Source organism: Phoca vitulina, unplaced genomic scaffold (genome assembly GCF_004348235.1).
Source record: "Phoca vitulina isolate PV1807 unplaced genomic scaffold, GSC_HSeal_1.0 scaffold122, whole genome shotgun sequence".
Classification (NCBI taxonomy): Eukaryota; Metazoa; Chordata; class Mammalia; order Carnivora; family Phocidae; genus Phoca; species Phoca vitulina.
The window spans coordinates 691,086-712,851 of record NW_022589825.1 but is presented as its reverse complement, the minus strand read 5'-3'; the positions used below and the strand labels follow the sequence as shown (position 1 = coordinate 712,851).

The following is a 21,766-nucleotide window of genomic DNA, read 5'->3' as shown; positions in this document are numbered from 1 at the left end:
TTATATATCCAGAACATAGATGAAAACAGTATCAACAATATTCCAAACAAAAACTACAAGCGTCCCTCATCAGGTCATTCAGTCCTATATAATTAACTCTTGTTCTGCTGGATCTTGGGTTAGTAGTCTCATGGACCCACCTGCTTCTGAACTAAAAAAGCATTCTGGAAATCAGGACTCAGTCCATTGGTATGGTTTAAGTTGCTGAAACAAAGACTTCAGAAGTCCATATCCACAAATGTACTCTTTCAAGTCTCAGTAGGCTAAAATAGTCCTTTTTGGGGAAACAGCTCCTTTCTAGCACCACAATAACTTTGCATGTATCCACATCGGCCATGTAGGCTAAGACTCAAACCTCAGCTCATCTGAGTCATGGAAGAATGCATTTTATTGGTTTTCCAGAGCATGAGAGCATGGAAGCCTTCTGAGAAGCTGTTACCACAGCATTTCTCACTTGCCTTCTTCTCTAGCAGGAGGTTATCCTAAGAGTTTCTTGTTGCCTCCTGGATTCTGATGAGGTGTGAGTCTTTCTGCCTCTCTCTTTTGAGGTACAGCTATAGGCTATAAAACTGTGGAGCTGCAGGACAGTATTGACTCCCCAGAAATAGGGTGTCCTATAATCCATGTTGCAGTCTTCTGGCCCCTTTTTGCGTTTTTTTCCCCGATACCAGGGACAAGAAGAACTGTTACCTTTGGCTACTCATCCTTTTAATGTCTATGTAAGTAACGCACTGTCTGAATCTTAAAAGGGCTCACTCATAGTTTTCTTTACTAGGCAAATTTTCATCCTCTTTGTGTTGAAATCGATTTCTGCCAAGCTCTGAAGCAGTCCTTTCCTGAAGACGTGAACTCTGGCCTGTAGCTGATTTCAGAGTCTTTGGGCAAGCATCAGAGTAAAAAAAAAACTATTTACAGATATGACATTTTGATTTATAATATATATTTGGTCTTCGTCTCTGTTCCTAGCACAGAGCTCCTAAAACCCTTGGAATTTCCTAAGTGAAGAGAGCGATAATAGTATCTTTTGTTATGTTAATGAGTCAATTTGGAAAGACCTGAGGTAACCTAAGGGTGGGCTGGTTGCTAGGGGAACCAATCTTGTGATTAGAGAGTTGGAACTTTCTGTCCCACCCTGCACCACCCTTTGGGGAAGGGAGAGGGACTGGAGATAAGTGTTCAATAACCATTGGCCAGGGGTTCCTGGCTGGCTCAGTCAGTAGGGCAAGAGATTCTTGATTTTGGGGTCGTGAATTTGAGCTCCACATTGTACGTAGAGATTGCTGAAAAAAAAACCTTAAAAAATAACCAATGGCTAGTGATTTAATCAATCGTGCTTACATAAAGAAGCCTCCATAAAAACCCAAAAAGATGGGGCCCAGAGCTGTTCTGGTTTGGTGAACACACGGAGATTTGGAGAGGGTGGTGCCCTTGGACATGGTAAGAAAGCTCTGCACCCTTTTCCCTATACCATCCCTTATGCATCTCTTCCATCTGGCGTTCCTGCGTTATATCCTTTTATAATAAACCAGTAATCTAGTAAGTACAATGAGTAGGTAAAATAAGTAAATAAAATGTTACTTTGGAGGTTGGAACCTCCAAATCTATAGCTTATTAGTCAGAGGCATAGGTGACAACCTGGACTTGAGATTGATGTCTGAAGTGGGGGGGGGGGGCTATCTACTCCAGGTAGATAGTGTCAGAATTGAATTGAAATGTAGGACACCCAGCTGGTGTTGGAGAATTGTTTCATGGTGTGGAAAAAACATGGGAATTGGAGTCGGAATTGAAGTACATGACAGAGGCTTAAAATGGCTGTGGTAATTCATTTTATTTATTTTTTAAAGATTTTATTTATTTATTTTAGAGAGAGTGCGAGTGGGGTGAGGGGCAGAGGGAGAGGGAGAGAGAGAATCCCAAGCAGACTCTGTGCTGAGTGAGGAGCCCAATGCAGGGCTCCATCCCAGGACCCTGAGATCAAGACCTGAGCCAAAACCAAGAGTCGGACGCTCAATCCACTGATTCACCCAGGTGCCCCTGTGGTTAATTTATTGATGGTAATTTTCTAAAGGGAAAAAGCTGAGGAGCTTATAACAAGAATAATATAATTGACAAGGAAATTTTGTTTCTGTGGCATACAAAACAATGATAACAAAGACAATTCACAAAGTTTTAGACAGAATGTGTTTAAGGACCATTATTATGCATATTTTCAATGAAGACAATGAATGTTACATCTGATTTGCAAAAAATAGATGAACATAATTTTTATAAAGGAACAAAAATCTCAAGATTTATAATAATCCAGGGCACCTGGGTGGCTCAGTAGGTTAAGTGTCTGACTCTTGATTTCAGCTCAGGTCATGATCTCAGGGTTGTGAGATCAAGCCATGTCAGGCTCCATGATGGGTGTGGAGCTTGCTTGGGATTCTCTCTCTCCCTCTCCCTCTGCCCCTCCCCCACACCTGCACTCCTGCTCGTGTGCATGTTCTCTCTCTCTCTCTCTCTCAAAAAAAAAGATATATAATAATCACAGGACATAACATACACAATATACCATGAATATACCAAGCATGCAGTAAGAATATACATCAAGGGGATGTCTAATAGATTCGGTAAGTCTAGAGTAGGTCCTAAACATCTATATTTTAATAAAAATTCATAGGTAAGTCTTTACATTCCTTACTATATGTGAGACCTGATGCTTAGTTCCTGAACCTGTTTTGAAAGCATAAACAGAACTATAGTTGTATTAGTTGCATTATTAACTTAGCTCCACATTTTGTTTTGTTCCCTACTTATGCTTTATGCACCTCTTAACCTCATGCACAACCAATCATTAATTTTGCCTTTTTTACCCCTAGTCCCTGTTTACCCACTGATCATGGAAACCTAGTGGGGACTGGACAGTAACATCTGTCTTGACGAATCTGATCGTACCAGGTCCCAAATATCACCTCATTGTCTGCAAGAATGCTTACCTCCAGATTGTTTCCAGGTCTTTCCCCACCCTCAAAGTTTCAAGAAACCCCTCTTCTCATGTATATAAGCTGTCCCTAGGCTCAAGGCAAGGCAGCTTTGGGAATGATCCCCTGCCTTCTCATTGGGCTGCCCTTCCGATAATAGTTTTCTTTACCTCAAAACCAGTGTCTCAAATATTGGCATACTGCACACTGGGTGTACAAACGAGTTTGAGTTTTGGTAACATATGTATGTGGGTTTACCTAGGTATCATTGTATAACTTGCAGTTTCCACCACATATTTTGTTTCTGAGATTCACCTACATTCTATTTTTGACTGGTATATTGTATTTCATTGTATGATTGTACCATGATTTATTTATCCAGAATAATCTGTTGATGGATGTTTGAGTTATTTTCAGATTTGTGCTTTTAAAAAGAGTGGTGTAAAGGCCTTTCCTGTACGGGCCTCCCTGGGCACACATGACAGTGATTCTGGGTCCATTTGAGGTGTCATCAGATAGGCACAATCTGCTAGATATGATCAAATTGCTCTGTAAATTGATGCAAGATTATAATCCAACAAATTGTGTATGAGAGTCCCCATTGCTCTGCATAGTCCATCTAAAGAGGAGGTGGAGTGCCTGGTTCCAAACACAGGACTTTGAATCAAGCACATGGGGATTATGATAGCATTTCTTTATCTTAGTAGTTGTCTGGCCCTGGCACGTACTTAACCTCTCTGAGCCTCACTCTTATAATCTGTAAAAGGATATCCTGATACCAATCAGAATATCTAGAATGTATAGAAGAGACTGGCAGCACATGTTTCTTTCTTTCTCATTCCATCTTTTCCCCTTTTTTTTTTCTTTTTAAAGATTTTATTTATTTATTTGACAGAGAAATTGAGAGCACAAGCAGGGGAAGCTGCAGGCAGAGGGAGAAGCAGACTCCCCGCGGAGCAAGGAACCTGATGTGGGGCTCGATCCCAGGACCCTGAGATCATGACCTGAGCCAAAGGCAGTCGCTTAACCGACTGAGCCACCCAGGCGCCCTATCATCTTTTCCCCTCTTTAAGAGAAATTTCATTTTCCTTAAGATTGTCACTATGTCTTAGGGAGAATTTTGAGAATGTTAAAAGAAGAAGGAAAACAGACACCCTCAGCTACATTATATAACAGATTTAGGGTCATTTCTGTGATAAAGAATGCTATAGAATGAGTTGTCTGTTGGAGTGGAGTCAGAGAAAAAGACTTAGTATTTTCTACTGAATGATTATGCCTTTGCTGTGGCCTTTTTGGGTCCAGTAGGTTCAGTTCAGGTGTATTCATGAGCTGGAGGCTGGGACCTTCTTGGAGCTCCAGAAAGATGAGGCATTTGGTGGCAATGGATCCACAGGGAGGGACCTGGGGCAAGAGTCAGAAGCGCTGTCTGAGTCTCAGTGCCTGAGCCTTCACCGTTGACAGGACCTTGTGTGAGTTATCGCCTCTCTTCCCTCCTCAGCTACCAAAGAGAATTGTACCAGGGGGCCAGGACAAAGAGGGTATGGTACCTGGATTGAGTAACAACTATATTCCAGGCACTATGCCATCTGCTTTACTTGCATTTTTCCCTTTTTGTCAAGCACTTTTGCTCAAGTGGCCTTCATGGTGCAAAATCCAGCATCTTGTGAAAGAACAATATTGGGGATCTAATTCAGATGGTAAGGAGGTAAAGAAATCCTCTCTGAGAAATTACATTTAAAGGGTAACCTGAAGTGTGAGTAGGAGAGAGCTAGGGTGGGAGAGAATTCCAGGCGGGGAGGGGCAGCATGTGCAAAGGCCCTAGGGTGGGAAGTAGTTTGGCCCTTTTGGAATGGAGAGAGGCCAGTGTAGCAGAGTGAGTATGAGAGACGGAGTGGCCCCAGATAGGACTAGTAAGGAAGGCAGGGGCCAGAGCACACAGGGCCCTCTAGGCCATGGTCAGGAGTTTGCATTTTACCTGCAGAGCTCTGGCAAGGCACTGGAGAGTTTGGAACCAGGTGAGAGTCCACTTGCTTTTTGGTAGCCAGGAAGTTATTGGACTCTGAGAGTAGAAATACCATCCTTCCTTGCAAACAGAGCAGAGCAGCCATGAAGAGCAGGCTTGTGGATAGAGCCTGTGTTGCTGAGGTGACAGGACTGTGTCCTTGTTACTATGGAAACCTGATGTATGGCTAGTGACAGGCTGTGGGCTGGCAAGTGAGACTGCTGATTCTCCCACCCCTGTGAATGTATTGCATAAGGTAAAGAGGTCTGGGGGGCTGCTGATCCTTCATCAGTCTATAAGCCTTGCTAAGGGAGGACAGAGGTCACTGAGACACACAGCCCCCTTTCCTTGTCTGGGTCGGAAACACCTAGAAATTCCTTTTTCAAAAAAAGATTTATTTATTTATTTATTTGAGAGAGAGAGAGAGAGGTGGGGAGGGGCAGAAGGAGAGGGAGAGAGAGAATTCCCAAGCAGATTCCCTGCTGAGTGTGGAGCCCCAAGTGGGGTTCAGTCCCATGACCCTGAGATCATGACCTGACCTGAAATCAAGAGTTGGACGCTCAACCGTCTGAGCCACCTAGGTGCACCTGAAACACCTAGAAATTCTTATGTTCATGACAAGAGACCCATATTCCTTTACGACATTTTTTCTATTATAATAATAATACTCAGGCACAGTTCCTGATCATTTGATGTTCTTTAAAAGATACTATTATTATTCACTCAGGGCATAACATTTTCCCTTAATGAACTGTAATTCAGAAGGAATATAGACCACATTTATTTAAATTTTAGCTGTATCCACTGAACATTGTATTTTTTGCATTTTTTTCTATCATAAACTATGTGAAGCTAGTTATCATTCCTACATTAATTTTAGTGGAACAAAGAGTTAGACAAATATGTTTTAAGTGTATTTTGAATACCATTTTTATACTTCTCCTCAGTACCCTTACTGCCTATCAGAATACCTTCCACATATGCTATTTCATAATGGATTATAAATAGAAATAATTTATGTGCTGTTTAAAATGCCTCATAGCCACAGTGAAAGTCTCTTACCTGACCAGTATTCCTCCATCCTGTTTCCCAAAGGTAGTCACTGCTATCATTTGATTTTACTTGGTATTCATTTTTCTATGCATACTGAAATATACATACATGAATAGATACATTGCTCTTTTCATCAATTGGTTTATTTTTCAGATATGAAGTTGGAATCACAGAATTAACACTGATCTACTTATGTTCTTCATTTAACAAATGACTATTTTTTTAAAGATTTTATTTATCTTTTTGACAGACAAAGAAACAGTGAGAGAGGGAACACAAGCAGGGGGAGTGGGAGAGGGAGAAGCAGGCTTCCCACCAAGCAGGGAGCCCGATGCGGGGCTCGATCCCAGGACTCTGGGATCATGACCTGAGCTGAAGGCAGATGCTTAACGACTGAGCCACACAGGTGCCCCACAAGTGACTATTAAAATTATTTTCATTAAGTTATGATTTAGAAGAAAATTCACTCCTTTTTGTATACAGTTCCATTAGTCTTGAAAAATACATACAGTTGTGTAACCATCACTACAATCAAGATATACAAGAGTTCCATCTTGTCAAAAAATTCCCCTGTTCCCTTTGTAGTCACCCATTCTCCCCATCCCAACCCTGACAACAAACAATTTGTTTTCTGACCCTGAAATTTTGATAGCTGTAGGTTTTCATTTTGTCTTTTCATTTAAATTATGTTCCATATATTTTTTTATTTTTCTTGAGACTTACTATTTGACCCATGAATTAATTAGATATGCGTTGTTTCCAAGTTTTTGGAGATTTTCCTGTGATCTTTCTACTACTGATTTCGAGAGTTTCATTTCATTATTGTCAGATAACACATTCTGTTTAATTTCAATTCTTTAAATTTGTTAAGGTTTGTTTTATGATCCAGGATATAGTCAATCTTGTTGAATGTTCCATGTGCATTTGAAAAGAGTGTGTATTCTGGGTGCCTGGGTGGCTCAGTCGTTAAGCGTCTGCCTTCGGCTCAGGTCATGATCCCAGAATCCTGGGATCCAGCCCCGCATCGGGCTCCCTGCTTGGCAGGAAGCCTGCTTCTCCCTCTCCCACTCCCCCTGCTTGTGTTCCTGCTTTCGGTCTCTCTCTCTGTCAAATAAATAAATAAAAATCTTAAAAAAAAAAAAAGAGTGTGTATTCTGCTGTTTTGGGGTGTTCTATAAATGTCAGTTAGATCCAGTTGGTTGATGGCGGTATTCAGTTCATCTATAATCTTGCTGATGTTTTGCCTACTAATTCGGAGAGAGGAATGTTGAAGACGCCAATTATAATTGTGGATGTGTTTATTCTATCACTTTTGCTGCATGTATTTTGAGATTGTTGTTAGATATAATACAGTACACATTTAAAATTATTATATCTTCTTGGTGAATTGACTGACCCTCTTTGTCTCTGGTAATTGTGTATGCTTTCAAGTCTAAATTGTCTGATAACGTAGATGCTCCTGCTTTCTTTTGATCGATGTTTGCATGGTATATTTTCATTCATCCTCTTACTTTTAAGCTACCTGTATCATTATATTTGAAAAGAGTTGCTTGTAGACAGCATATAGTTGGGTCTTCTTTATTTTGTTCTTTAAATCAATTCTGACAGTCTCAGTCATTTGGTTATGTATTTAGACCATTGACAAATAATGTAATTATTGATGTTTCAATTTAGATCTATTACATTTCTATTTTTTTGTCCTCTTTGTTTTTCATTATCCTGTTTCCTCTTTCTTGCCTTTTGCCTTATTTGAATGCTTTTTAGTATTGTGATGTTGAATATATCTTTGTATAACATTTTTGCGGATGTTCTATGGATTACAAACTACCTACTTAATTTCTCATAATCTATTTAGAATCAATACTTTGCCACTTCAACTGATAATAGAAACCTCACCTTAATGGTCCCCTTACCCTCCCCCTTTATGCTATATTAGCTTTATTTATTATATCTACACTGAAATCTACACAGTTATCAATTATACCTACGTTATTGAAAACTCCCGTCAATGTTATATTTTGCTGTGTTTTTCTAATATTTACCATGTTTTTTGAAGCCCACAGAGCAGTATCTCCACATTCACTTCCTCCCAAGATCTCCAAGAGACCCAAATTGGGGTAGTAAGCAGTGGGAATGAAGACTTGCCTTTCACAGTGGTTTAAAATTCACAATAATATCTGGGACTCCTGGGTGGCTCAGAAGGTTAAGCATCTGCCTTAGGCTCAGGTCATGATCCCAGGGTCCCGAGATAGAGTCCCACGTTGGGCTCCCTGCTGAGCAGGGAGCCTGCTTCTCCCTCTCTCTCTGCCTGCTGTTCTCTCTCTCTCTCTCTCAAATAAATAAATAAAACCTTTTAAAAAAACAAATAAAATTCACAATAAGAGTATAATTTAAAAGTAACAGAGGTCATTATTAATAAGTTAAACAACACTTTGGGCAGCATCAAATGTCAGTGCCCAGAGAGATTAGAGCATTCAGAGCCTTGGCAGCTTCAGGACACAATGGGGAAAATTTTAGAGTAATTCCAGGTTCCACTACCGAACAGGCTTTCAGAGCAGTTTCCCCGATTTACTTAACCTCTCCTAACTTCTTATCATGATCTGAATTACAGGATTAAATTGGTAACTTGAATAAGTGTTAAGATTAAAGGAGAAACTACAGGGTGCCTGGCTGGCTCAGTCTTGATCTTGGGGTCTTGAGTTCAAGCCCCCCATTGGGTGTAGAGCCTACTTAAAAAAAAAAAGATTAAAGGAGATTACAATTTAGAATACCACTTGTTTACATTAATTTTATAAACATTAATTTCGTACCCTCCATATCCTCTTTCCCAGAGAAAACACCTGTTCTGACTGATCCTTTTCTATTTATCATCTTAAAAACCAACAACAATCCACATAGCCAATTCTCTTGATCTTTGGTGCAGGATTTCATTTCTATAATCATCATCATCATCATCATCATCACCATCACCGTTACCATCGTTGTCACCACCAAGAGTGATTGTTGAGTGACTACCCATGGGGAAGTTTAAATGACCTGTCCCTAACTCCTGGTGGCCCATCAGATACATAAAAGGTCACTGTGTATATGAAGTGTTCGTCAACCTTCTTTCATTATCGCCCCCCTCAAGGAGTCTTTTCAGACATTTTCTTGCTGAATCACCTGCAACCCCACTCCCCAGTGGAATATGACATTTTTAAGACCACAAATGTAGTTTATCTGTTTGTATACTGTGGTCCCTTGAAGGTTCACAGACCATTGTAATATCTATGAAAATTCTACCCCCAAGAACCAATCTTGAGCCCCTTGGGGGGCGATGTCACCTCTGTTGAGAATGCATGATATATTGTAATTAGGAGAAAAGCTGGAATCCCATTCTTTCTTCATCTATCTCTGGATCCATACTAGAAAAATCTATCACATCTAGATGCCCAGCCTTGATGGACCATCCACAGAGTCACACCCTGTGTTTATGGAGCACAGCTTGTGTACCTACTCCTGAAAAGACCTGTAGACCTCCAACCTCTTCCCTCTCTGAGAGAATACTTCCTTCTCCGTGTCCTCACAGGCCTTTTCCTCCCTACAAGGTACAAGCAGCCCAATCATTTCCATAAATTTAACTTTTCACAAAGGATGAAAGAAACACAGGCTTCAGACAGCTTCTGCTTCCAGTCCCCTCACCAACCTCCCCTGAAGCAGGGGAAAGAGGCACCAAGCCTGGCTCCCTGCAGCAAGGAGGTAAACACCAGGAGAACAGAGATTAACCACCTCAACAGAATGTGTCCTGATACCTTTGCTAAAACTTGCCACCAGCGACTAACAGTGCCCAGACTGCCAGGTCCCATCCCTGACTCTGGCAGTGGGCATGGGGAACAATCTCTTTGTCATCTGTGTCTGTGCTTAGGAGCCTGTGCTTTGGAATAACATACATCTATGAAGAGAGAATAGTGATACCTCACTAGCAGGGCTATTGTGAGATTAAATCCCGCCACTAACATGAAGAACCTGGATCTTGGCCCCTCAAAACAGTCTGTTCCATAAATAGTAACTATCTTTCCTCTTTGAAACAGGGAATTGGTCCTGACCTTCCCTGTCACCCAAGGCCCCTTAACCAGATTGTACCTCAGAATCACTTTGGGGATCCTTTTCTAAACCCTCACACGAATTTCCCTTGTTGGTAAAAATAAGACTTCTGTATTAAGGCCGTTCAAATCATTAAGTCATAGTAATATGGGCCTCAGAAAATGAATATGTTCATTTGACATAGGCTCCTCTCCTAGGGTTGCCAGATTTAGCAAATAATGTACAGGATGCCCAGTTGAACTTGAATTTCTGGTAAACAAAGTGACATTGCATGTGAAATACTTACACAAAAATTATTTGTTAGTTATCTATAATTCAAATTTAACTTGGTGTCCTGATTTTATCTGGCAACCGTGCACAAGTAAGACTCTGTGGAGGAGAACCAAGGTGCCCCAGTGAACAGCCCCAGCTGAATCCCCAGCAACAATGAACACCAATGGCCCACGTGAGTGATTGGATGTCCCAGCTGAGTGGAGCCTCCGGATGACTGCAGCCCCGGGTGACAAATATCACATGGAGCAGAAAACAACCTAGCCCACAGAATCCTGAGGGATAAAAATTGGCTATTGGTGGTGTTTGTTAAACAGAAATGGATATCCAAAACGTGCTTTTGGTGAACTCTCTTTTTTTTTTTTTTTTTTTTGTGGTCTATAATCATTGGATATGACAGGGATTTGGTTATTCTTGAAAGTTTGGTAGGACTTAGTTATAATTTTGGCTATGGTTAGTGTGTGAGTTTAAGTGTGGGTATAGATTTTGAACATTTCCTCAATTCCTTCTTGAAGGGATTTCCAACAAAAATTTTCATGATGTATGATTGTCATCCTATTCTTGGAATTTAGAAATTTATTCCAATCCCCTTCTACAAGAAGAGATTCCCCTGCAATCATGCTTGTCAAGGAAATGATAGGGTAATGCTTCAAGCTGCTCCCTGAGACACATGGAGAACCATATCCTCAGAAGGTGGCTTGGTGAGTACGTAATTAGAACAAGGACTATTTAATCATCTCAAGAAATTTTCTCAAAGAAACTGTCCTGAAATACTTTTTCCTGCTACAGAGAGAGCCTCGCAAGGAAGCCACTCTTCTTGAATACACATAGAACTCCTTCATCAGACAGCAGATACATATGCATTGCAGTCCTTGCCCTTTCCGACTGTCCTTGTGCAGCACTGCTGGATAGTAATGTTTGCCCAGTTCTGGGGTTCATTAATAGGAAGCCTAATTCCCTTGTGGCAAATCTAAGCCACATTCTCCAATATCATCTTTATAAAAAATAAAGTAGATATACTTTTATCCTTATTATTTTTATCACATTTTCAGGTGGTTTAGAACCCAGATATGGAGAAGGGGTGTATTTTGGAGATCCCTTAAAGGCCCAAACATTTTGGAACAAGACCATAGGAACACTTGGGGAGACAAGACACAGAAAAGGGGAGAAGAGCTGGGAGTCTATTTTTAGACCCATCCTTGAGGGCAGAGGAAAATATGTGCTCCATAAGGGCAGCTTGCTACAAGAGTTTTGAAGGGAGAGGGCTTGGGCTGTGCAACCCATTTGTCCTTCCAACCTCATTAATCAGGTAAGTGATTCTCTTGAGACGGAAGCAAGTGTGTTTGGTTATAGATGTCCCTACACCTGGAAGAAAATATGGGAAATGGAGGATAAGAATTCTCCAGGAAAAACAATGCATGGTACAACTGACTAGGTGTCTGCCTACTAACTGACTATAATAGTTTAGGCCCGCCTCCCTGAAATTACTGAGATTTCTGAAATGACATTATTTGCATATGTATCTAGATCATTCAGTCACATTATTATAGACAATCTTTCAGTTTTCTGCCACAGATGGCTAACGGCTTAGCGTGGCCCTGATTTTCATGTTTACCCTCCAAGGTCTAGCTTATCTTCAAGAACCCTAGGATATCTCCCTGGGGTTCTGTGTACTCATAATACTCCCCCAGTGTTTCTTCAAAAGAAGCAAAATTCCTGAAGACAGGGACATGCTTTGTTCCATCAACAAGGGGAGAGTTCCACGAACTGTTCGAGACCAAGTCTGGTGCCTCTAATTACTATGCTTTCTCACGTGACGACCTGAAGAGTCAGGCGCTAGCTTGCAGCTATGGGCGAGGGGCGGAGGAGTGTGTAGAAGCAGGCAGATGCGGAGGACTAGCCCACGCTTCGCGGTTGCCATAGAAACCTGACGTCAATATGGCGACCGTGACGACTTTTTAATAGAGACGGACGTGCCCTCGATAGAACAACAGGATTCCGCCTTCAGGTGTTTGGGGCTCTGCTGAAAGTGTGGGTCCTCGCGCTGGGGGCTGAACCGCCCTGAGGTGTGAGCAGACAAAGGGATCCAGATCCAAGCTGATTCTTTCCCGCGTTGGGAGTCGGTGCCATGGCTGTCTCGTAGGTAAAACCATTGGGATCTCGCCCGGCCCCAGTTAGTGTGGGTTCTGCTCGAGGGGGTGTCCTGTAGATGCTTTCCTTTAAAGACAGGGGCGCAGGAGGTAAGACAAATAACGACCCTGAGCCCCAGCTTTCCCGTCTGTAAAATGGGAATGAGAAAGCTTCACCCACAGGATCGCTGAGAACAGTGATACACATGAGCAAGCCCATGGCCCGGTGGTTACTGTGGGATCATGAATGTCTGTATGAATTAAGGCCACTTCTCACTCCTTTTCACCTTTGATGTTGGAGGATAAACTAGGAAAGGAGGAGAAAAAGGCTCTGTGAGAAGCCTATTAAAACGTGGTGGTTACGATCACGATGCAGTTTGTATCAGTGTCATTGCCACTAACCCAGTGCCTGGCATGGTGCTGAGCACATACTTAGGCCAGTAAATCATAGTGATTGCTGGATCTGTCTCTCCCTGTGCAGCTCTTCATGCAACTCATATCAGGTGCTTGAAGAAGGCAGGTTCTGAGGATCTGTGTCCTGATGGCTGTAGAAACTTCTACTCCAGATTCAAGGGCAGCAGTCCTCAGGAGACCCCAACACTTCACTCTCCTGGTGGAAATTGATGCCTGGCTCAAGTGAGTGCATAGATCTGAACAAAAGCATGCTGTGGAATAGCTCTTGTGAGGTTCACAAACTAGTCTAAAAATAGAGAGCTATTTTGATCTCATCATGGCAGAAGAGGTTTAACAGGTGGAATTTTATTCCTTCAGTGTCTACAGGCTGTGTAGTAACTCCTGAGGTTCATCTTAGAGAAGCCTTTTTTTTTTTTGCTGAAAAATAATTGTCTAGTTGGTGAAGGAAGTTGCTCTTTTTTTTCAAAAATTTTTTAAAGATTTTACTTATGTATTTGACAGAGAGAGCGAGCACAAGCAGGGGGAGTGGGAGAAGCAGGCTTCCCGTGGAGCAGGGAGCCCAATGCAGGGCTCGATTCCAGGACCCTGGGATCATGACCTGAGCCCAAGGCAGACGCTTAACGAATGAGCCACCCAGGCACCCCTTTTTTCAAATTTTTATTTAAATTCTAGTTGTTAACATATAGTGTAGTATTGATTTCAGGAATAGAATTTAGAATTTAATTCATCACTTAGATACAACACCCAGTGCTCATCACAAGTGCGCTCCTTAATATCCTTCACCCATATAGCCCGTCCCCCAACCACCTCCCTCCAACAACCCTCAGTTTGTTCTCTATCATTAAGAGTCTCTTATGGTTTGCTTCCCTCTCTTTTTTTCCCTTCCCCTACGCTCATCTCTTTTGTTTCTTAAATTCCACATATGAGTGAAATCATATGGTATTTGTCTTTCTCTCACTGACTTATTTTGCTTAGCATAAGACACGGTAGCTCCATCCATGTCATTGCAAATGGCAAGATTTCATTCTTTTTGATGGCTGAGCAATATTCCATTGTATGTACGTGCCACATTTTCTTTATCCGTTCATCAGTTGATGGACACTTGGTTTCTTTCCATAGTTTGGCTATTGTTGATAATGCTGCTATAAACATTGGGGTGCATGTACCCCTTCGAATCAGTATTTTTGTAGCCTTTGGATAAATACCTAGTAGTGCTATTGCTGGATCTCAGGGTTAGTTCGATTTTTAACATCTTCAGGAACCTCCATACTGTTTTCCAGAGTTTGCATTCCCACCAACAGTGTAAGAGGGTTCCCCTTTCTCTGCATCCTCACCAACATCTGTTGTTTCCTGTGTTGTTAATTTTAGCCATTCTGACTGATGTGAAGTGATAGCTCATTGTAGTTTTGAGTTGCATTTTCCTGATGATGAGTGATGTTGAGCATCTTTTCATGTGTGTGTTGGCCATCTGGATGTCTTCTTTGGAAAAATGTTTATTCATGTCTTTTGCCCATTTCTTAACTGGATTATTTGTTTTTTGGGTATTGAATTTGATAAGTTCTTTATAGATTTTGGATACTAACCCTTTATCCAATATGTCATTTGCAAATATCTTCTTCCATTCTGCAGGCTGCTTTTTAGTTTTGTTGATTGTTTCCTTCACTTTAGCTTTTTATCTTGATGAAGTCCTATTAGTTCATTTTTGCTCTTGTTTCCCTTGCCTCTGGAGATGTGTCTAGTAAGAAGTTGCTACAGCCAAAGTCAAAGAGGTTGCTGCCTGTGTCCTCCTCTAGGATTTTGATAATTTTCTGTCTTACATTTAGGTCTTTCATCCATTTTGAACTTATTTTTGTGCATGGTGTAAGAAAGTGGTCTAGTTTCATTCTTCTGCATATAGCTGTCCAGTTTTCCCAACAGCATTTGTTGAAGAGATTTTTTCCATTGGATATTCTTTCTTGCTTTGTCAAAGATTAGTTGACCATATAGTTATAGGTCGAAGTTGATCTTTAACATGCATTTGCAATAAATATAAACATATTTTTCTCATCATATAAATAATAATTGGTAATTCCCATGTACCTCATAGATGGGTGTGGAAATGTGCAGTTGTTAGATCTTCATAGCAATTTGACATTGTAATATAGACTTTTTTCCCCCGGTGGCTATAGTTTTTTTCCCATTATGTAATGACATTTTTTAATGGGCCAGAAGCCAGAAATTTTCCAGGTGTTTAAAATGTCAGTGACTAGAACATAATATTTTATTTTTGTGTGTGTGTTTTGTTTTGTTTTTGAGAGAGAGAGTGCAAACGGGGGAGGGGCAAGAGGGAGAGAAAGAATCTTAAGCAGGCTCCACCCCTAGGACGGAGCCTGACATGGGGCTCAATCTCATGACCCTGAGATCATGACCTGAGCCAAAATCAAGAGTTGTATGCTTAACAGACCGAGCCACCCAGGTGACCCTGTTTTGTTTTTTAAGTAGGCTCCAAACCCAATGGTGGGGCTTGAACTCACCACCCTAAGATCAAGAGTTGCATGCTCCACCAACTGAGCCAGCCGGGAGCCCCTAGAAATTAATATTTTAAAAATTATTTGTTACCCTAGAGTTTGCCCTATTATAATGATATGCAGCCATGCCACGTTCCCTAAAATAACCCGTTACTCTTAGATATCATTATGATCTTTATTTTTTTTTAAAGATTTTATTTATTTATTTGACAGAGAGATACACAGCGAGAGAGGGAACACAAGCAGGGGGAGTGGGAGTGGGAGAGGGAGAAGCAGGCTTCCCGCCGAGCAGGGAGCCCAATGTGGGGCTCGATCCCAGGACCCCGGGACCATGACCTGAGGCGAAGGCAGACGCCCAATGACTGAGCCACCAGGCGCCCCGATCATTCTCCTAATATATACTCTTTTCTGTATTTTGGGAGGAAATGGACATCAACTTTCCCTAAATATTTGGATATATTTCATTGGAAGTGATTATTTCTCTTTTGGTTCTATGTACCATGGACCAATTTGACAAGACATAGTGTGGATCTGTTAATACTGTAAGAACATAATGGTGGGACTCTTTCATCTAATTAATTGCATCACAGAATTATGAATATATAAATATTCTACAAATACTTAATTCAGGTATGATTAACATGCAATATACTATACATATTTAAAATTTTTGCTTTAATAAGTTTTAATATGTATGTACCTGTAAATCCAATACTACAGTCAAGATAATGAACATATCCATCACCTTAAAAAGTTTCTTCATACCCCATTGTAGTGCCCCATCCATCTCTCTCCAGTATTTCTGTCCTTGTTACTCTACCCCATTCCCGGACAGCCACTGATCTTCTGTCACTATGGATTAATTTTTTTCCCTATAATTTTATATGAATGGAATCATATATTGTGTATTCTTTTTTGCCAATCTTCTTTCCTTCAACCAAATTATTTCTAGATTTATCCATTTGTTACATGTGTTAATATTTCCTTCTTTTTTGTTGCCTAATATTCTGCTTTATGGATATACCACAATTTGTTCTATCTGTTGACCTGGTAATGGATATTTGGATTATTTTCAGTCTTATAAATAAAGCTGCTATGAATATTTGGGTATAAGTCTTTGCTTGGACATATGTTTTCTTTCTCTAATACTGAGGTGTATTTACTTAAAGAATTTGTAAAATTAACTTTGTAGGAGTGCTAAACTGTTTTTCCAACATGGTTGCACAATGTTTCATTGTCACCAGCAGTGTATGAGAGTTCCATCCTCCACAACTCTGTCAGGACTTGGTATGGTCACTGTTTTTATTTTAGCCATTCTCAGAGGGATGTAGTGGGATTACATTTCCCTAATGACTAATGATGTTCAGCATCTTTTCATTTGCTCATTTGACATTTGTATTCCTTCTTTGGTGGAGCATTTTTTCAAATCTTTTGCCCACTTATTTACTGGAGTGTCTGTTTTCTTTCTTTCTTTCTTTCTTTCTTTTTTTTTAAAGATCTTATTTATTTATTTTTCAGAGAGAGAGAGACAACATACAAGCAGGGGGAGTGGCAGGCAGAGGGAGAAGCAGGCTTCCTGCTGAGCAAGGAGCCCAATGCGGGACTCAATCCCAGGACCCTGGTATCATGACCTGAGCCAAAGGAAGACACTTAACCGACTGAGCCACCCAGGTGTCCCTGGCGTGTCTGTTTTCTTATTGATTTTGCAAGGTTTTTTATTCTGGACACAAGTCCTTTATAGATATAAGATTTGCAAATATTTCCTTGCAGTCAGAAGCTTGTCTTTTAATTCTCTCAACAGTGTCTTTGAAAGAACAGAAGTTTTTAATTTTGAGGATTTCTAGTTTTTAATTTTTCATTTATGGTTTTGATTTTGCTTTTGATGTCATATCTAGGAAATCTTCACCTAACCTAAGGCCACAAGAATTTTTTCTTGTGTTTTCTTCTAGAAGTTTTATAGTTTTACCTCTTGTACTTTTGTTAGTGATTCATTTTGAGTTGATGTTTGCATATGGTACAATATATGGATCACCATTTATGTTTGTGTATATGGATACATACTTGTCCCAGAACCATTTGTTGAAAAGACTGTCCTTTCTTCACTGAATTGCCTTTGTAGGTTTGTTGAAAACCAGTTATCTATATATGTGTGGGTATCTGTGGACTCTTCATTTTGTTCCTTTGATATACATTTCTACCTTTGTCCCAATATTACACTATATTGATTACTGGAGATTCATAATGAATCTAGAAATAAGGTAGTGCTTATTTTCCAACTTTCTTCTTTTTCAAAGTTATTTTCATAGTCTAGGCCCTTTGCATTTCCACATGAGTTTTAGAAAAAGCCTGTCAATTTCTTCTAAAAAAAAAGTATGCTAGGATTTTTTTTAGAATTGCATCAAATCTATAGATCACCATGGGGAGAATAGACATCTTTTTTTTTTATAAAGATTTTATGTATTTATTTGACAGAGACACAGCGAGAGAGGGAACACAAGCAGGGGGAGTGGGAGAGGGAGAAGCAGGCTTCCCGTGGAGCAGGGAGCCCAATGTGGGGCTTGATCCCAGGACCCTGGGATCATGACCTGAGCTGAAGGCAGACGCTTAATGACTGAGCCACCCAGGTGCCCCAAGAATAGACATCTTAATGATACTGAGTCTTCTGACCCTTGAAGATGGTATGTCCCTCCTTTATTTCGGCCTTGTTTAATTTGTCTCAGCAATGTTTTACACTGTTCAGAGTATAGTCCTTACACATCTTTGGACATAGCTGTGCTACATAGATTACCTCTGTGTAGTTCATACTTTCTGATGCTGTTGTCAGTGGCAGTATATTTTAAACAAATTTTGCCTGTCCCCTCATCCCTCTCCCCTCTGGCAACTACCAGTTTTTTTCCTCTGTATTTATGGGTCTGTTTCTGCTTCTTTTGTTTGTTTGGTCATTTGTTTTGTTTTTTTATATTCCACATATAAGTGAAATCATTTGGCATTTGTCTTTCTCTGACTTATTTCGCTTAGCATAATATTCTGTAGGTCCATCCATGTTTTGACAAATGGCGAGATCTCATTCTTTTTTATGGCCAAGTAATATTCCATTGAGTGTGTGTTTGTGTGTGTTTCTGTATACCACATCTTCTTTATCCATTCATCTATCAATGGATACTTAGGTTGCTTTCATATCTTGGCTATTGTAAATAATGCTGCAGTAAACATAGGGATGCATATCTTTTCGAATTAGTATTTTCATTTGGGGGTATAAATACCCAGTAGTGGAATTCCTGGATTGTATGGCAGTTCTGTTTTTAATTTTTTGAGGAGCCTCCTTACAATTTTCCACAGTGGCTGCACCAATTTACATTCTGACCAACAGTGCACAAAGGTTCCCTTTTCTCCAGATCCTTGTCAGCGCTTGTTATTTCTTGTCTTTTTGATACGAGGCATTCTGATGGATGTGAGGTGATACTGCGTTGTGGTTTTGATTTGCATTTCCCTGATGATTAATGACTTTAAGTATCTTTTGATGTGTCTGTTGGCCATCTGTATGTCTTCTTTGGAAAAATGTCTTTTCAGGTCCTCTGCCTGTTTTTTAATTGAATTATGTGTTTTTGTTTTTGTTTGGTTGGTTTTTTTTTGCTGTTGAGTTGTATAAGTTCTTATATATATTTTGGATATCAACCCCGTATCAGATATATTATTTGCAAATATCTCCTTCCATTCAGTAGGTTGTCTCAATGGTAATTTTTTTAAAAGATTTTATTTATTCATTTGAGAGAGTGAGAGAGAGAGCGCAAGAAAGCACAAGCCAGAGGGAGGAGCAGAGGGAGAGGAAGAAGCAGACTCCCCACTGAGCAGGGAGCCAAACGCGGGGGGGCTTGCTGTCAGGACCCCAGGATCATGATGATGTGAGCCTAAGGCAGGTGCTTAACTGACTGAGCCACCCAGGTGCCCCTCAATGGTAATATATTTTTTAAAGACTTTATTTATTTATCTGTCAGAGAGAGAAAGAGAGCACAAGCAGAGGGAGAGGCAGGCTCCCCGCTGAGCAAGGAGCCTGATGTAGGACTCGATCCCAGGACCCTGGGATCATGACCTGAGCCGAAGGCAGATGCTTAACGGACTGAGCCACCCAGGCGCCCCAGTGGTAATATTTTTATTATACTTTTCAAGTATTATATTTTCACTGCACTGTCAGTATTCAAATGTTGCCAGGAATCTTTTCAGTTGAAAGCACAAGTTACTCTGGGATGGAAAGGATACTTGATGCTTAGCACCTGTATTAGCCAGGGTTATCCAGAGGAACAGAACGAATAGCATATTTATATATAGACAGAGATTTATTTTAAGGAATTGACTCATGAGATTGTGGAGGTTTGGCAGGTCCAAAATCTGATAGGGGAGGTTGGCAGGCTGGAGACTCCGGAATGAGTTACAGTTGGAGTCTGAAGGCTGTCGGCTAGAGAAACATGAGATGCTGATGTTGTGGATAAATTCCAAAGACAAGTCTCCTGGCAGAATTCCCTCTGGCTCAGGGGAGATCAGCCCTTTATGCTATTCAGGCCTTCAAGTGATTGAATGAGGACCACCCACCTTATGGCTGGCTGCTTTACTGAAAGACTACCCATTTAAATGTATATCTCATTCAAAAGTTGTCTTACAGAAACAACCTGAATGATGTTTGATCAAATATTTGGTCACAGTGGCCCTGCGAAGTTGATGCATAAAATTTATCACCACAATATTCATTTGCCTAGCTTTCCATATTAGCTTTTAGATATTACTGACAAAGTACTTAATCTAGGGAGAAAAATGTTCCAGAGAAAATTCTATAGGTCATCTCCAGAAAAATAGTCACTAAAATGAAATAGATAAGTAACGTTCAGCCTTATATGTGTGGTTAAAATTGAATTGTGGTGTTTTCCTTCTTTATCCCCAAATAAATCCACCTCGATGAATTCCTGGGATCTTGGGTGGTAAGAAAAAGAGGGAGAGCATATGTATAACTCTGTGTATGTGTGTGCACGTGCGCATGTGTGCGTGTGCATGTGTGTATGTGTGTATTGTTGAAGCTGGAAGGAGTATTTCTTGTGAGGAATATGTGTGGTGAGTTACTGTGAGTTATGTCAGTCCTCCTCAGTTCCTAGCACATGTTAGGAGACAAATCAGGATGGTTGCTATATGCTTTTTCCCAGGTTTCCTTGGCCAGCATGGTTACCATGGTGACTCAATGACTGCTGTGGGACTTGATACAGCCTGAAAATCCATTTATGATTCTTGCTTGAATCACTCATTACTATGATCGTTATGAAGTGTTGCTTTTATAATTCTGTCATTCCTTCTAGATTTATTAATTGATGTTCAAATGTTGGGTAGAGCTTCCCACTCTCCCCTACGGTTTATTTATTTGTTCATCCATTTATTTAACTACTATGACTCATAGATTCCTATTTTGCTGAAAGGGTTACCACCTAACATTATAATTATTTATTTTGTTCGTCACATTGTCACAGAATTGGCCAGTGTTTGCCCCTTCAGGTTGGCTTCTGTGTCCATTTGTCACCTCCCTAGAATTCTTTGAGCATGGACTTTGGTCTGTGAGCTTGAATATCTCCCAGTCTGTAGAAAGGAAGTAATGATGTCCCTCAGAGCATTGCTTAGAGGATTTAAAGTAAAAAAGTCTGAAAATAACAACGTACAGCATGGGACATCTAGTAGGCCCTCAAAATGTTAGTTCCTCTTCCCAATTTTGCCTCCTTCATTCTGTCAAGGCAGTGTTTCTGACATGAACATCATAGCATGAGTACCGGAGACAATACTTGGACATGGAGCAGCAAGCAGGGATGAGCCCACATTTCCATGATGTGAGAGCTTCGGTGTCACTGCTGTGTGCGGGAGGGGACTGTGGGATGGAGCTGGGGAAGAGGCACAGCATCATTGGACAGCTTCCAGTGACCTGAGTGGGGACAGGCAAGCACATGCTCACCCATTGCCCCTGTGTTTCATGTGCTCTCCCTTTCTCTCACTTTCCTCTCTATTCCATGTGCTGTCTGTCAGGTGTTGTCGGCCTGATCCACCCATTATTAAATTTCCAATCCACTTTTTAACTCGGGTTTTTTGTAGCTTCTTAAAGGTAATTGCCTAGATTTACATTTCTTTAACAGCTGTAAGGAGTGATGTTTTAATTCTATAATTTCTTCATTTTTTGGTTAGAATTCTTCTATGAAACAAACTTCCTCTCAACAACTACATGGTTACACTGAGGTATGGTCCACACAGAAGGGAAGGATGAACGCTTATTTCTTTTTCACTACTTCCACATTTTTTTTTACAAGAGAACAAATGTATGCC

General features: G+C 40.6%; 1 long non-coding RNA gene across 6 annotated transcripts in view; it reads left to right on the top strand.

Annotated features, from left to right (window-relative positions):
- Positions 1–12,303: 12,303 nt before the first annotated feature.
- Positions 12,304–21,766, top strand: part of LOC116628534 — a 67,846-nt gene continuing 58,383 nt past the window's right edge. For 5 of the 6 annotated variants that reach the window (XR_004298632.1, XR_004298630.1, XR_004298631.1 and 2 more), the window contains exons 1-2: positions 12,304–12,514; positions 12,982–13,136. This is a non-coding gene — a long non-coding RNA (uncharacterized LOC116628534). The remainder of the gene's footprint in view (positions 12,515–12,981; positions 13,137–21,766) is intronic. The other variant, XR_004298633.1, reaches the window with a different exon arrangement.